Source organism: Equus asinus, chromosome 7, assembly GCF_041296235.1.
Source record: "Equus asinus isolate D_3611 breed Donkey chromosome 7, EquAss-T2T_v2, whole genome shotgun sequence".
In the NCBI taxonomy this organism is placed as follows: Eukaryota; Metazoa; Chordata; class Mammalia; order Perissodactyla; family Equidae; genus Equus; species Equus asinus.
The window spans coordinates 87,160,321-87,178,824 of NC_091796.1; the positions used below are offsets into that span (position 1 = coordinate 87,160,321).

The 18,504-nt window shown below is 38.8% G+C and overlaps 1 protein-coding gene across 21 annotated transcripts in view; it reads left to right on the forward strand.

Moving 5' to 3' along the window:
- Nucleotides 1-18,504, forward strand: part of NRXN3 (neurexin 3) — a 1,439,541-nt gene that overhangs the window by 894,302 nt on the left and 526,735 nt on the right. The gene's annotated exons all lie outside the window — the stretch shown is intronic.

Below are 18,504 nucleotides of genomic sequence, written 5' to 3' on the forward strand. Positions count from 1 at the left end.
CAGGGTTCTAAATAATTTTGAGCAAAAAGATTTGTGGAATATTGAAACATTTCTTTTGAGCAATGTTGTTTGGTTACAAAGGCGACAGCACTTTCTCTTCTGGGAGTGAATAGGGCCTTCTCAGTTTGGTACCTGAAGGATGTTTGCTATGATAAGAAACAAATAAAGTCATGCTCACTGGAGCCACACCTTCGGTCCAGCATTGGATACAGTAATAACAACCAATATATTAGTGGTTTCACCTAAGAGAAATGTGATTAGTCTGCTGTCTCCCAAAATATTTTCCCTTAAAAACTAGTCCTATGGTATGGGAATAAAAATCAGGGAAGATATTCAATGGTAAAAATACATTAAATAGCATCTTAATATAGTTCCTGCCCCAAGATATCCACATATTAGCAAATTAAAGGTTCTCTGAAGTCTATTGGTATATACACCTTTTAAATTTTATTTAACTCAATGTTTCTCAAATTTCTTTGACCCTTCACTTGTATAGATTCCATTGATGTAATACTTATTAACATCCAGGTTGTGGGAACATCATTTGGGAAATAGTGCAGTAAAAGAAAATATGTGTAAACTAAGATGGGAGAATCAGCTAAGTTATAGAACGCTTATTTACAGGAGTAAGTTATTTTGTACTTTATGCAGAGTTCCTTTTAATGCGAGTTTCTCAGATGCATTACAATACTATTTAAGTGATTTTTGAAAACGTTAATCATTTTTGAAAAGATAATAAACATGTTTTTAAAAATTCAAACTGTACTAATCCCCCCTCCTACCCTGTCTCCCATTCTGGCATTTCTTCTCTTCAGTATTTGATTTATGAATGTTGAATTTATATTCAACTTTTCAGGACATTTCTTATGCACTGTGAAAGATAGCATTCCTATATTTGTGTAAGAAGGGGAAAAAACCTACTTCTGAGTAGCGAATAAAAGCAATGGGACAGTAGATAATAATAATAAAAGGAAAATAACTGGATAGAAGGGTCAGGAAACCTTTATTTTCCTTTGGCTTGCTGTGAGATTCGGACCAACAAGTAACCTCCCTGATCCTTACTGTATAATTAAAATGACTGACTTCCCACCACCTGAATGAAGGATGTGAGGAATAAGCAAGAACAGAATTCTGACCTTTGAGTAAATCTCTCCTAGTGGTTTAAATGAAGGTGTTCTCATTTTTAACCAATACTTCCACTTGTGTTATAATCCCATTCACTAACTGGTTCTAATTTCATTCTGTCATCCTTGTACCTGCTCTCTGTAATCTATTCACTTATTCTCCTTCTTTATAGGTAGGACGTTGTCAATACTACTTGTGTTTTAGTGAAAAATCCATTGGGAGAAAATTAATCATTGAAAAAACACATGAATCAAGAGACAATTAAAGACATATAGCAGATCTTCAGTCCAGCATTGATTTACTCAACTTTTACTGAAAAATAATTATTAGGCAAAGTGATTATTATGGAAATGTAAAACTGTAATGAATGACTGTGAGTAAAGGTTATAGTCAAAATCACTAGATTTCCCCTGATAAGCAAAATGTTCTTTGATAAGACCAAAAATGACCTAAGAGCATTTGGAGTTTAGTCATCTGATAGTATTCAGAAAACGTGGGATTCCTTTCTTTTTTTTTATTCTGCAGAAAATTACCCTATCAAATTACTATTTGAAGACCCCCAACACCAGCTCTTCTAAAATAATGTTCCCTCTGAAATTTCCAACAGGCATAGAATTTGGTTATCTAGAAATTTATTGCACATATGGCCCAGCAAGAGAATAATAACACTTTATTGATATCTTCTCACAATGCCACGAGAAGAAGTGGAAAAGAAAATCTGGCTGAAGCTGTGAAAAATGAGATATATTTATAAACCTGAGATGTCGACTTTCCAAATTAGTTTCAAATCCAGATACCACATACATATGCTTGCATTCACCTTTGCATACCCACAAACTCATATGAGAAACACTCCATGATTTATTTCTAGGCTTTGGATATATAAATAGCTATCTAGTGTACTTATGTGTGTGTATATGTATCTATGTGTGTATGTATACATGATTCATAATTTGCTGGTGTTAGCCACTGTTATTTTAATTTTGCGTTAATACACAAACTCTCAATATCTTAGCTTAGAAGAAAGTTTTCATATATATGAAAACTCTCTTCTTCCCATCAGCATTAGTGAGAGCATTAAACTATATATTACCCATTTCCCAGGGTGAAGAAATTATACTTACCTCTTTGCCTGGAGGTTGCTTCTTATTAAAGTGTGTTAGGTCTGTATATCATAAAATGACATGAGCTGAGAGCTTCCTCCTCCCTTGTTTATTTCTGATAAAAATATTCACTGCTTGCAAACATGTACATATATAAAAAAATCCACTGCACTCTAATTATACTGTGTGGTGTCACAAGGGTGTTGTTATTTTATTTTACTTTTTTACTTGTAATGTTTTGTTAAATTGGAGGAGGCCTGAAAAATTAATTAAAATGAACTAGTGTCTCAACATTTCATTGCAGTAGAGGAATGCCGAAGAGGGAAAGGAGAGAATAACAATGAACCGATTGGATAAGAGGCAGCCACTTGTTTTACAAAAGGATCAGGGTTCTCCATCCAGATTCCATTTAGAGCATTGTAAGGGCTTACTGACTAGCTCTAGTGAGATTACACGTTACAAATTGAAGGTTGAAGATAACAGGGAAGACGACAGCTAGAACATGAGATATTAGAAACAAATAGACAGCTATCTAAATTCGGCACAACCTGGAAAAAATGCAAATGATATGGCCAAAGGGGAGTGAGGAAAATCTAAGAAGCAATATATCTTAGGTAATATGCTTAGGGAAGCGTGGAGTGTGGCTGCACGGCTGGGAGGCACCTAGTGAAAACAGTGTAGTTGGCTCCTTCCCCTCTCTTGAAGATCAGAAAAGACACTGGGCCTTCCGTCATTCATTCATTCCACAGAGAAGTGCCTTTCTTTCACATACCTTTATTGAGTATCTATTATGGGCCACGTATTAAGAGATGGGGGAAGCAAAGAGACACAACTCTTCTTCTATACCCTGGAGGAGTTTAGGGCAAAGAGCCAAATGCAACATGAAGGAAAGAGTATGAGGTTTGGCTTAAGGAGAGGAGGGTTTCATACATGGATTAAAATCCTTAGTCTGTCTCTTAGTGGCTCAGTGGTCTTGTGCCAGTCCCTCATCCTCTGAGCATCAGTTATCTTATCTGTAAAGTGAAGATAACCATCATGCCTGCTTCATGGGGACACTGTGATGAGTAAATGTGACCCTTTTGGAAATGCTCTTTGAAAATAGTCAAGGTGCTAAAATGATCTGGTTTTAATTATGAAGTATTTTGATTAACTCAAATTTGACAGTAGAGTCAGATTACAAAGAAATCAGAGAAATAAATGTTGTAAGTTTGAGAAGAATGATAAATATGGGAAAAGTGTTATGTGTGTTGTAGACAAGAGATTCATGGGTGTGCAACCTGTGCAGTTGCACAGGGCCCTCCTCTTGGAAGGGACCTGTGCTTAGTTTAATGCTCTGCTGTTACCATCTTAAGGTTTTAATAATTTTTAAACAAGAGGTGTCACATTTTCATTTCACACATTTTCATTTTACTGGGCCTCATGAATTATATAGCCAGTCTGCATTCTGGATATATTGACTGTATAAATACTTAGATTAGTTACATACCAAATACATTAATCACTAAGTTATTTATTCATACATCCGACAGTTACCCATCTATTCATTCATACATACATGTTGATGTATTCTCCTGTGCAGGCTACAAAGCACTTGAGAAGTGAAAGTTGTGTGTATGGGTCTGTGGCCCAGGAGAGAAGGTGAACCTAAAAAAATTAAGTCTAATAGGTTTTAGTAATCAAAAACATCTTATGTTCCAAAGCCAAGAACTGTGATATGATATGATATATATATAGTCATGTGCCGTATAATGACATTTCAGCCAATACTGGACCACATATATGACAGTGTTCTCATAAGATTAGTACCATATAGCCTAGATATGTAGTAGGCTATAACATCTAGGTTTGTATAAGTACACTCTATGATGTTCTCACAATAACAAAATCGCCTAACACATTTTTCAGAATGTATCTCCATCATTAAGTGACACGTGACTGTATATGTATATATATATATATATATATATATATATATATATATAATGAACTAAATGATAGATATCAGCATTATATCTTCTTTCTTACAAAAATCTTGCAATATAAGTAATCAGTAGGTCTGGAATGAGGCCAGGAATCCACATTTTTAAACAAGTACCCCAAGGGTTTCTGATGCAGGTGTTTTCCAGCTATGCTTTCCAAACATTGAGTGAGAGGATTGTTCATGTTGTGCTTCTAATACTTATGTATAATTGGGAGAATTAGGTGATTTTTTTTTCTAGTAGCCCTCAGCAGCAGCCCCAGAGAAAGAATGCTGTGACTAGCATTTCTCTATGTTATTTGGGCCCCTGTTCAAAATCACTGCAAGACATTTGTTTCACCAAGCAAGACCCTATATCCAGTCCAGTGCCTATTGGATGCCAAGACACTACTAGTGTAAGGTTGCTCACAAATGCAGCTAACCAAGTTAGAGGCGGGTACATTTTGGAAACAGCTTCTGGAGATGCGGCCTATGACCTATTCCTACTTGCTCTGTGTCAGATACCTTGAATATAAAGGATATTAGAAACATAATAGCATGTCTGTTTAGAATACTCACTGGTCATTTAGAATTTTTTATTCCCACCCGCATTTCCTGAAAGGTAAAATTCTTAGAAGTCAGAGTATTTAACGTTGCCTGTTGGAAATTCCTTTCTTCTCTCTTTTCTCCTTTTGCCCCCCCTCCTCCTCCTCCTCTCCCTTCTCCCCCTCTTTCTCCTCTTCTCTTTCTTTTCCATGCTTTTAATGATATTACCAATTTTTTTTTTTTACTGAAAATCATTTGCTTGACATAATTTTTATTTGAATAACAAGACCCAAATAAAGCCCAAGTTCTTCAATTTCCAGAAAACAAGCACATATCTAAGAAATGGAAAAGAAAAATGGTTTCCCTTTAAATTGATGCTAGATGTTTTCACGATTCTTGATGAATTATACAAGGGAATTACATGCTTTTTTTATATGCCTAAAGCTATCCTCAGCATTTCAGGGACTGCCCTAACTCCATCTACCCATTCCATCAATAATTATTATTTTTTTTTGAGGAAGATTAGCCCTGAGCTAACTGCTGCCAATCCTCCTCTTTTTTGCTGAGGAAGTCTGGCCCTGACTTAACATCTGTGCCCATCTTCCTCTACTTTATATGTTGGATGACTACCACAGCATGGCTTGCCAAGTGGTGCCATGTCCATACCAGCGAACCCCGGGCCGCCGAAGCGGAACATGTGCACTTAACCTCTGAGCCACCAGCCGGCCCCTTCAATAATTATTTTTGAGCACCTACTATATGCACTGTACAAGACACTATAGTGGATAAAAATATATACCAGAATTCACTCAGCAAATATGTACTGAGGGACACTGTGCCAGGCTCATTTTTGGCCCACAACTGAGGATTTAGACCCTACCATCAAGGACCTTACATTCCAGTACCTATATGTAAACAGCTATAATAAAAAATCAAAGACAAATCAATGAGATATAGGTCAAATGTCATGGAATGTCTGGGGCAAGGGATCTTTAAATCTAATGTCAGAGTAGTCTTCATGGACGAAGTTCCGTATGATTTGTTCCTTGAAGGATAAAAAATATTTATATAGGTGAAGTATATAGGTATATAAAAATGTGTACTAAATAATAATGAGAAGATAGTTTGGGGCCTTGAATATTGGATATAGAAGCTGAGACTCTTTTAAGAAGGCGGTAGGGAGCCATTGGTTATACAGAATGAAATAAAGGAGAAAGAGGCAAAAGGCAATGAGATCACTTAGAGACTGGTAGGAAATTGTAGAGAAGAGGTGACAAAGGCCAAAAATGGGGCACTAAGAGTAAGAATTAAGAAAATGATCTCTACATCCTCTTTTCTAGTTTTGCTTCCATAGAATGGTATTGATCTAGATTGAACATCACCTTTTTTCTTCTCCATATGCAAATTCCTTCTCTATAGAAAAACCCATCCTCCTTCCTTCAGTCATGCTTCAGGTCCCAAAAGTTTCCCTTCCTACTACCCTACAAATCTGGCTTTCTTGGGAATTGCTCACTAGAACACCCTGGAACACTCTGATATTTGCTGATATTTGTTTCTCATAGGCTCCCTAATAGTCTTCACCTATTATTCACCCCCCAGGCACCCTGTGGTTGCTGAAAAGCCTTTTTTTTAATCAGTCTTGTTTTATCTTTAAAATCCATGATTAAGGCCACAGGCAGCCTTGACAGTCTCTAGACCCTTGGTGAGAAAAGAATAAACTCAGTGCACACCAGTGAGAGATCACAGCCTTTTTCTCTGACAACTTTGTGGCATCTTTGGCTGCCCTTTTTATGTGCTTGTCATTGTGCTTCCCTACATCAATCTCATAAAACATCCTTTTCCTCATGCTTGACATATTGATATCATCCTACCACAGATAAAACACAGAGCAATGTAATATGGGCAGGTGATGGAATTATTTGCAATGCACAGAAATCTCTGCTGATGTTTAAGACTGGTGCAATATTAAACACATTACTTTCCCTGACAGGCATTTTCATTACACCCATGCCATGCAGGTGGAGGATCTAAAAGTGAAATCTTGTTTCCCCCAACTGGGTCCATGCAATTAGAGAGAGAGTGTGTGTGTCCTTCCCTCTCTCTATATTTATCTTTGCAAAATCCACAGCCTCTTGTTTAAACCACATTTGAATTTACTTGAGGAAATGACACAAATCCCAGAGAACTTATAGTAAAAACAGTCGCTTTTTATCAGACCAGTATTCTTAAGATTGGTGGTGTCACATGAGCAGATTTGGAGGACCTTTCTGACATGGGACTAAACAAAAAATAGCCTAGTAAAAGTCAAGAAAGATCAACATTAGAAGGCCAATTAGTCTTCCAGAATGAGTTAATATGTACCATGGTCTTTTCAGAAAGAGAGTCACATGCGAGGTTGATAATGCAAAAGCCTATAGATATGAAAACAGCAACAACAGCAACCACAGAAGGTAACGTTTCTTGAGGATTTCTTGTGCCAGAAATTTTCATGTTTTACGTTCACATTTAAAATTAAATCCTAATAACAACCCTATGAGGTAGGTAACTGATTATCCCTACTTACCAGATGAGAAAAACAAGGCTCATGAAAGTCATGTAACTTGTCCAAGGTAACACCTCTACTGACTCAAGCCCAGGTCTGTCTGGCCACAAACTTATGCTTTAAACTGATCAGAATTCTATATCCTGGGAGCCGGCCTGGTGGTGCAGTGGTTAAGTGCACACGTTCTGCTTCGGTGGCCTGGGGTTCGCAGATTTGGATCCCGGGTGCGGACATGGCACCGCTTGGCAAGCCACACTGTGGTAGGTGTCCCACATATAAAGTAGAGGAAGATGGGCACAGATGTTAGCTCATGGCCCCTCTTCCTCAGCAAAAAGAGGAGGATTGGTGGCAGTTAGCTCAGGGCTAATCTTCCTTAAAAAAAAAAAAGAATTATGTATCCTTATGGAAAGGTAAAGCCCAGATCCTAGAAGATCTGCTACAGAAACGTGCCAGGTCAGTCAGCGTGAACGCTGGCTCTGAGCCTGGAAAAGTGCCTGTCTGCTGTCTATGTGCTCCTGCTGAATGTTCGAGATCTTTTAGATCGATAGTTGTAGTTCTGTGGGGTATTTTAATTGTATGCTCTCTGGATTCCATTGGCGGACTTCACTTACTCTACCCTGGAACTACAGTTGGAGGTAGGGTTGTTACCTCCAGGTGGGGTGAGGAACAGTTGTAGTTTTGCTTAAAGTTTCTAACGGAATTCCGTCTTAGATCTATATTTTTCCTCTCCCAGTCTTCTAAGGAGGTTACTAGGAAGAGTGAGGCAAGAAACCTGAGGGCAAAATCTCTTTCAGTTTTGTCAGGCAGATCCAACAGGGGTCTGTGCAACCCTAGCGTCCTTTTGCAGCATCTGCCTGGTAGAATTTTCTGAGAAGAAACTTGTGGTTCATTTATTATGTGCTTTCTCTACTGGGACAATAACAGTGGAGGTGATTTTACAATGGATCATGACATCCTTACATCCACCACTGGGAATTATACTGTTAACATCTAGGGACGTAAGAGCTCTTGCCTCTCATATTTTACAATGGATCATGACATCCTGACATCCACCACTGGGAATTATACTGTTAACATCTAGGGACGTAAGAGCTCTTGCCTCTCATATTTTACAATGGATCATGGTATCCTTACATCCACCATTGAGAATTATACTATTAATATATAGGGACTTAAGAGCTCTTCCCTCCCATAATTTTATCGAGAGAAAAACACCCAGAATAATCTTAGTTGACATTAGTATGACACAATTAACAATTTATTCAGCTGCCCTTTCAACCTAGAAGTTGAGACATTAGTCTTTTCTATGTTTCGGATGAGCAAAATGAGACAATGCATTCATACATTAATTCAGCACACAATTTTGATGACCTCCCATAAACCAAGTACTGTATCTATCTGAGAGATAACTACAATGGAATACAATATAAAAATTCAGATTCTTCCCTCTTAAGGATTTTATAATCTATTGGGGGAAGCAAACACAATGACATAGTCTATAATATAATTTGTTAAGTGTGGTGATAGAGGCATACACAGAGTATCATGAGAGCAGAGCAAATGAAAAACTGGCTTAGCTGGAGTTGGGAGGTAGGGGATTCCTCTGCAATGCAACACCTGAGCAGAATATTAACTAACGGTATGATCTACATAAAAGTAACTAATCTTTTTTTGAGGGTTTCTATGTGTTGGACTGAGTGCTAAGTGCTTTACGTGCATTGTCAAAATTAATCTTATCCTTAAAACAACCCACTAGAATGTGTACTAATATTTTCACCATTTTATAAATTTTGCATGTGGCAGAGCAGAGATCTGAACCCATGTTCTCTGGCTTCAGAGCTCAGCTCTTAACAAAGATGCCACACTATCATTAACTATGATATATTGACTATGGTATATCACCTAAGAATATCACCAAGCAAAGCTTGTTCTTATGGGACCCAGTAAGCCCTCTTGCCCTTGGACAATGTGCTTCATTCTAGCTTTTGATGAATTTTCTTTCTAAAACTGGAAGCTAATGATTTGGGCCGAAAATAAACCTGAGATATCAGCTTTTGTTTTGACAGGTCAGCTGCAAGGTCTAGGCATTTGAGTTTCTTAAAGTATATCTATCCAGTGCTCTGTATCATCCATTGCACACTTCTCCAGCATGACGCTGTATTGTGCAGACAATACAGGACCACAGCCTGGTCTACCTCAATCCCATGTTCCCTGGCATCTCAAATGGGCCCAGCCCCAAAACATTTTGCCTGCGAATTCAGTGCTTTTCTGAAGACAAGCATTTTCTTTGATATTCCGGAGACAAAGAAATTTTCTCTCATTAACCTGCCAGAGACTTATGGAAATTCTGAGAAGTCAAGTTCAGTCTCATAATGCATAAATGTTATTTATCTGGAATGGTGCAAATTTGGTATATAGGGGGACAGGGGAGTGACAAGGTTAGGTAGATTTATTAGCAACCTGTCAGGAAATTTCCCATGAGCAGCAGAGATTTGTCAGAAAGTTCAGTGCAGGTGATGGGACCAAGTTGGACTAATTCTTAGCAGGTTTGTGCCGGCTCTGTTCACACCTTTCCTTTACAGACAACAAAATGTACTGAGCAGAGAGCTCATTAAGAAGACCTTCCTGCAAACACTCTTTGTGCCAGGTTTCTTTCCCCTTCCTTTTTTTCATATAATTATTTCAGTTACTTGAGAAGATACAAGCACATATTGGAAGCATTACTGAATAAGCAATGATTTTTACCCATTTGTATGTACCTTTTAACCCTCCAAAGGAAAGCTTATACACCAGGGAATAAGGATTAACAAGAAGCTGGTATCTGTTCTGTGTTTCACTCTGCTTTTACTAAAGGATTAGGGTTTCAATCATTGGGTAACCATCAGGGTAGAGATGGAATAGTGGAAAGAAGTTAGCCTTTGAATTAGGACACTTGGGTCCGAATCTCAAGCCTCCAGTTTGCCAGCTCTTTGGCTCTGGGCCAGTTATTTAAACTTGCTGAGCTTTGGTTTCCTTGTTTGAAAGGTGAGGTTAATGATACCCATCTCACAGGGTTTCTAATAAATATTAAAGGAAATGAAAAATGTCACAGTTACTTGACCTGTGTGTCTTTCAACTTCCAGTTCAAGCACTACCTCCTCTGAAAAGTCTGCTGATGTGCCCAAGAAACAACAGCCACCGTTTATTGAGAAGTTATGGGGTTGCCACACGCTGTGCAACATGATTTTCATGCTGTATGTCATTGAATCCTCAGAATCCAGAGATAGGGAGAGAGACTGTGGAGAAGAGAGAGAGAAAAAGGGGGAGGAAAAGGAAGAGAGACAGAGATAAAGAGAGGTAGAGAAAGAGAGAAAGAGAAGGAGAGTAGAGATAAGAGAAAATGAATGAGTTCCCATACAATCTTGGTCAAGAGATCTATTCCTTCTAAACCTTAGTTTCCTTAACAGTAAAACAGTAAATAATAAAGCCCACATCTTAACTCTATTTTCATGACTTTGGGGATGATTTATATTTCATGCTTCCCACAGTTCCTGGCACATAACAAACTCTTAATAAATAGAATCTAATATTATTATTATTATTACTTTTGAGGAAGATTAGCCTTAAGCTGACATCCACTGCCAATCTTCGTCTTTTTTGCTGAGGGAGATTGGCCCTGAGCTAACATCTGTGCCCATCTTCCTTTACTTTATATGTGAGACACCTGCCATAGCTTGGCTTGATAAATGCTGCATAGATCTCTGCCTGGGCTGAATTGACAAACCCCTGAGCCACCAAAGTGGAGAGTATGAACTTAACCGCTACGCCGCTGGGCCAGTTCCTAATATTATTTTTTCTGAAGATAAGTTTTGTTTTGTTACAAGCATTTCTAGCACACATTGTTCTATATTTCGTCCTCTGATTTCCCATTATTCATTTCGATTTCTACCTCCTTTAAGTCTGTGAGGAGGTGGGGGCTCCTGGTGTTTCATCTCTGGACAGCGTCTGTCACACAGAAAATCTCACAAATTGTTTTTTCAGGAAATAAACAGGGAGAGAGAGAAGGAAGGAGGGGGGAGTACAGTCATGTGCTCGGTAAAGTGTCAGGAGCTGCACAATGCGGTCAACCAGCACCGGAAACACTGAGGGGTAGCAGGTCACTTTGGGTTCAAGTTAGACTTTTTTCATAAAGTTGCCATTCCTGTTGGAAAGTGATAGCTCTGCCTCTGAAAGCATTTCACAAAAACTAGAAGAGTAAAACAAACAAAAAACTTGTTTGCGCATTACAGTGTGCATTTTAATGCATTTTTCCCATATTTTTCTTTCTATAGGAGGGACAGATACTCTAAGGGGGACTTTTCTCAAAGTAACATATTCCCATGGCTGGATCAAATAGCCAACACTGCAAAGGGAGTTGAATTACTTCCATTCCTTCTTAGGCTAAAATGATTTGGCCTAGGCAAGGATGATTTTGGCCTGGGAAGCTCAGATTTCTAATCCAACCTGACTGGCCTATTCCCAGTTCCAGAATATTCCACATACCTGCTTCTCTCACTTATGGAGTAGTTTCAAGGATCCAAATGAAATACCATTAGTGAGAGTGCTTGGTACAAATGGTGATGGTATCACCTCTGTCTGAGGGTCTGCTTACCTTCTCTATGCCTAGGACACCTCTCATCCTCTCCACTAGTCATATACAGCTTTATCTTTATCCAGCACAGAAGTCACCCTTCTGTTGTGGTCCTCAAACTTGTGAACAGCCTTTCTCGACACATACATTTCTGTCTCTTCTCACATCAGGGCCTTCCTTAAAGGTCAGGAGTTTTGAAAGGAAAAAAAGGTCTTGAAAATGACAGGTTAACTTTGTTCTAAACTTTAGTGGCAGAAATTAGTATAAAGCAGAGCTGGATGGGGCTTACAGACGAGTTTTGTTTGTTCTGCAACAAGGTTGAAAAATAATTGTGAGATATTTTTAAAATGGGATATTTCACATAAAAATGAAAATGATTAGCTATTGTTGGCAAATCAGAAAACATTGCAATACTGGGCCTGCATTCCCATGGGGCAAAAATTTGCTAGAGATCAGTAGTGATTATTCTAGACATTCTTTGGGTGGCTGCAGTCTCAAGGATTTATTATCGCCCCACAAACACCAAAGCCAAAGGCCAGTTCTAATAATAACAACTAAATATGAAAATGCTTGAATACTAGAATTCTCCCATCCAGCTGCTTCATGAACTTGCATTGCCTGCTTAACTCTGGAGGCATCTGATCATGCAACCCAGGCTATAAAAGACGGGAAAAGGAAATAGCAAGCTAGATGTGTTACATCATAGTATTTCATTATAATATCTCTTTTCCTTTCCTTCCACATTTTTTACTTACACTCCCCCACCTCCCACTATCTAAATACCTTTCCTCACAATGGAAAAAGAATTATCAAAGACTTACAGCTTATGAGGGCCTGCTCAGTGGCATTGTGGTTAAATTCACATGCATTGCTTCAGCAGCCCCAGGTTCACAGGTTCAGATCCCGGGTGCAGACCCAGCACGGCTTGTGAAGCTATGCTGTGGCAGCATCCAATATAAAATGGAGGAAGATTGCCACAGATGTTAGCTTAGCAACAATCTTTCTCAATCAAAAAGAGGAAGATTGGCAACAGATGTTAGCTCAGGGCCAATCTTCCTCACACATACAAAACAAAACAAAACAAAAGGAAAACAGAGCTTATGGATCAGAAGAAAACTCTGCTTCTACGTCCTACAGTCTTATTTCTCAATTATGGCATTAAATGTCACTAAATCAAGAAGAGGTTAAGAAAAAAATTAGCGAAATATCTATTGCCATACTAACAGGCAGTCATAGAACAATCTGTTCGTGTCTCCACTTCGCAAGTCCACTTTCCCAAAACTAATCAAACCCTTCCGTCTGCAGGTCCTTCCACAGCAGCTCTTTTTTTGTGAAGAAAAACCAAAAAGTTTCCTTACACATATTCTCCCTGGCAGAAAATTATCACCTTATTTTTTTTCCATTTCAAAAATAAATATTTTTCCTTTCTAACTTTCCCAGTCTCATTTTAAAATGGAAATAGCCAAAAGCTAGGTAGTTTCCTCATTCTTTGTCATTTTCATTGACTCCATTCCCCATTCCTTTTTTCACATTATGCACAGTATATGTTTTTCTCTGAAGTTTTGCTTGCATAAATAAGCTCCTTTTATTTTTAAGTTGCATTTTTATTGATTTTCAGACTTATGTCCTTAACTTTTGAAAAACTTGGCAAAATTTCTACATCTACTATTCTGCGTTACGAGGCCTTAAGTTGTGTGTGTGTGTGTGTGTATGTATCTTGGCCTTTAGGAAAAAGCTCAAAATTCACATTTCACCACTTGTCACCCTACTCCCTCATAGCTTGTGATGTTTTTAAATGCTTATGAAATAGCCCAGCTTTCTAAAGTCCACATATGATCAATTTCTGCCCCCACTTAAAACCCTCCAGATGACTCTTCAAGGAGCTCGGGTTGAAATACAAATGCTGTATTGTTCACAGGGCTCATCATGGTTTGCTGTCTCTCTCCCTTTGCAGAAGCATCTATTTCATTCCGCTGTCAAGATTCCAGCCACAGTGCATAACCCAGAGGGTTTTGAATACCATAATGCAAAGTTTGAACTTTCCGTATGTATGCAATGAGTAGCTACTGAAAGATTTTGTGCAAAGGAGTGAAATTATGTCACCTGTACATTAGGAAGATTTCTCTGGGAAAAACCATGTAGCAAGCCCTGTTATAAAAAAGATTTGATAACTAAGAACTGCATCAGTGTGCTATTGTCTTTGCTCAAACAAAGAGATATTGAGGGACTGAACCAGGCTCTGGATATGGGAAAAAGGGGCCAGAGCTGAATGATACTGTGGAGATAGCCAATTATGCAGTTTAGATAAGAAGAGGGAAAGGAGCCTACCAAAGGATGACGTTAAAGTTTTGAGCCTGAGTAAGTGGAAAAACTATGATGTTATTAACTGAGGTATGGAACACGTAATAAGTTTGGGGTAAGATGAGGGGTGTGGAAAGCAGTAATGAAAATGGTGAGTTTGGGTCATCTACGGAAAGAGATCCAGCAGGTGGTTACAGATCAGATTATTGTATGAGATTAGAGATATAGATCTGGGGTCCTCTACTTAGAGATAGTAGCTGAATCCATGGGATGGCTCACATGAGGTGATCAAAGGAGAGAATATGGGACAATATCATTGAGGATAGAGCGTTGAGGGGAACACATTTTTAAGTGGTAGGTGATGTACGTCAACCTAAAGAAAAGTTTGAGAATGAGAAATTGTCAGGTTCATTGCACCAATTACCTCCATTTTTTTCCTATCTGACAACATCCTTATCTAGAACTTATAACACTGGGTAACCAATCTCTTCCACCAAAACAGGAACTATTTCTTTAACCTCCAGTTACATATCCTATTGTATGAATTAAAGGTCTTGCTCATTAGAATAGGTATATCAAATACCTCTGATCCCACCTCCTCAAATGAAGTGCATCTGGATGTCAAGGTGATTGACATAGCACTAATGCATAATAACCAGAAACTGAGTTTATCTTCCAAGATCTTAATAGCAGATCCTCCTCAGGAGGAAACCTTTCTGACTTATCAGGCTTAATAATGAAATATGTTTACTTTTCATTTATTTTTCCCCCTATCTATTCCTGTCATTTTCCTTTTTAATTATCAGAGATATTTATATGGAAAACAGGGTTCCCTCTTCTTATTTCTATGATCTTGTGCTTGATATCTTGTGTCCTCCCCTCATGTCAATTATTTAAGCTGTAGTAGAATTTCCTTTTAGCATATATAGTTTCCCTAAATATCAGTTGGAAGGAGATTAGATGTTAAGAGAAGCGTAGGTAAACAGAAATGGGATGTTTGTATGTGTGTGTGTGTGGCCAGGGTGGGTGATGGTGGAGGTTGGGGCGTGGCCTTGGATAGTATCTTTGGAACTGTGTCAGATCTAAGAGAGAGTTGACAGGATTTAAGAGGGAATTAATAAAGTAAGACAATGCAAGTATTGTACTGAAAGAAGTAAATGAGACCTCCAAATCAATGACAAACACAACAGAGCAGAAGGGGCTGGTGAAGTCAGAAACAAGACTATTCCACCAGCTTGTGGAGCTAGAACACACCTTCCCTCTGTGCCCTGCGAAGATGAACATCCTCCTTGTCATATAACATTTGGAGAATTTTTTTAATTGTCAAGAAAATGTTAAGAATGCACTGCAAGAGTTGCCCAGAGACATCCATTGGTTACATGGAACCCATGATGTTTAGTCACATAGAGATCTGTGTGAAGACCTGAAGGCCCCCGAGGAGCTCGGATCTAAAGGAGAGAAAATGGGGTCCCTATGGGAGACTCACCACCAAGATACAACCTGACCCATCAGCTAGACTAAGTAGCATGACCTGGATGTTGAAGAAAGGAGGTGGTTTCAGGTCAAGTTTGAAACTAGTTGTAGACATCCTTAGATCTTCTTTCCCTGCATTGTCTGTGGGTTTGGGGAAAGAGATTATTTGCAAAGGAAAGAACCGTGTCCCTCGGGGGCCTGGTTGTTCTTCGGTGGGAGAGGCCTTAAAGTACTACATTGTGACAAGACAAAGGTGTTTTACTGCTGCTGTAGTAGGCTAAGGGCTCTAGAAGGCAACAGTCAAGATGAGATTACCAGATCCATGGGGGACAGAGTAAAAGCTTTCAAGGACACAAGTGGCCTCCAGAGCATGGGGCTGGAAATCCGATAGATGTAAGAAATTCTTCTTCCACTCAGGAATTTCTATGGAAAATAATTGAGGAGGGACACCCTAGGGCAAGGCTGGACTTCTTGCTAATCAAGCAGGTGGGTGCTCAAAGCATTGAGGCAAATTGTGGAGTTCCTCTAAGCAGAGTACATGGGTAACCTTATACTTTAAGCTCATGGGTTTACTCTTATTTGGTCAGCATGACATCATTTTAAAAAATTAAAAATTATGACATGAATGGTTCCATTCCTCTTCATTTGTTCCATGGCCTAATTTCTTTTCTTCTGGCCACTCCTCTTTCTATAGGCAAGAAGAGGAGGAAGATCTGAGAGCCATATGTATCTCTCATGATACCCTGGGTGCAACTTGAATACTTCTCCCCAAAGTGCCCTCTGGCTCTTCTCAGAGAAGAGATAGGCAGAATGGCCCATGCTGCTATCACAGCAGCAAGAATGCATGGCATGTAGTGAGGCCTCAAGGGTATTTTGTTAATCTTAGTTAATTCCAAGAACTGTATAGCAGAATCTCACTTTCAGCAATCTGTTGTCTTTTTAAAAAAAAAAGAGCAATTGATGTAAGCAATGGGGAAAATCAGCCATTTGCAAAGACTGTTACTTAATGATGCTCCTTGGTGACTTTTCTGAGATAATTTTAGCCATTGGAAAGGAATATGTCACCTCTTGACTCTGCTTTGGAGGCTCAGGTAGAACAAAGGGGAGACATTAAGTATGTTTTGTTTCCTTCATAGGAAGCTTTGATCATTTATGTTAAAATGGTGCTAAACGAGTAATGAGCACATTACCTACCTATGTAGGTAGGCCAGGGAGGAAGCTGCCTTACCATTGGATCCAGGACACCTGTCTCCCGAGCAAAGTTCATTATCATACTGGCCTCTGACTACTTTAGCTGCAATCAGTAAAAAGAAAAAGAAAAACTATGTCACGAAAAATTGTCTCGCATTACAGGCTTTAGAGCAGGAACCCCAGTTAAAAAAATTCTAGTACTGTCAGATGTGTGTCTCTTTTTTTGCATCTAACAAATGTCTCTTTGATTCCACCTCTTCTTTCACTTTATTTACTTGCTTTTGCTTGGCGGTTTTGCCTCCACTCCCATAACTCCTCAGGACAGTGTTTATTTAAAGCCCATCTCATTGAAAGGGAGTGGCATTCCTCCTTTCATTACAGACCATTTAAAGGTGCAACACAATGATTTCTTCTTTCTGGAAGTTTTCCTTGATTCCCCGACCCTATTTGAAATGGAACTCTTCTTTAGTCTTCCAATAAACTCATTGCACAGAAACAATCACAAAGTCACATCTCAGGAAGTGGCCCAGACTATCTAGTTCAACTGTTTGCTGCCTCTATAATGTTGGAAAGGAATTTTTCTCAGCATCGAGAGGTACTCTGGACCTTCTCCACAATAAGCCAGATCATCCTAGCACTAGGGAATAATACTAGCTGATGTAGCTAATACATACAGATTGCTTACCATGCCAGGAGTTTTACAGGTCATGATTAAAAGGCAGTATAGGGTACAGATGAAGAGTGTGACTTCCAGAGCCAGAGACATTGGGTTCAGATCCTGCCATTCAATCCCTGTGTAACCTCGGCCAAGTTACTTAACCTTTCTAATCTACATTTTCCTCCTTTATAAAATGGGGATAATTATAGCCGTTGTAAGTTGTTGTCAGGGTTAAATGAAATAATATAACATAGAGCACTTATAATACCTGACATGTAGTAAAAAAATAAATATTAATTGTTATTCTTATTATCCATTGCTTATCTCCAAATGCTTAAGTGTAAGTTTCAACACCCTGTGATATGGCAAGGATCATAGACTCTGAAACTGATGCACAGTAAACCTGGTGGCTGAAGACAAATGGGACGATAATTATAATAATAGCATAGCACATTTTTTTTTTCCTCCAGACCATGGATTTTAAGTCTCTGCTAAAGAAGTTGATTTTCAGTACGGCCTTAGATTGGTATCCCCTATTTTGAAGCAGAGGATGATTCTATCAGATTTCCCCAGTTTTGAGCTTTTGGAATTTAGGAAAAGGGAAAGACAAAACTTTATCTCAGGATTGCTTGAGAGTGAACACCTTGCCTAGCCGTATTGAATTCACTGCTTTTTTTTGTCTCTCCATCCCACCCATCACTCTCCTCTTCTTTCTCTCTCCCTCTCTCTCTTTTACACACACACACACCCCTCCCAGAAGACTAGTTCAGCGCCCTAAAGGAATGTTATGAGGAATTATAGAAATTGATCTCATAAATTACTATGAGCTGTTCCAAGGAAAGGTAAAATTCTCAAACTCTTGGAGTTGTTTTTATTAGCACTATTCCTAATAATAATTACTGTTGTCATTAGTCATCATTGGGTATCACCACTTTCTGGGATAACACTTATCGAAGTGTTAGCAATTACACAGAACTCCCCAATTCTGCAAGCTCTGTG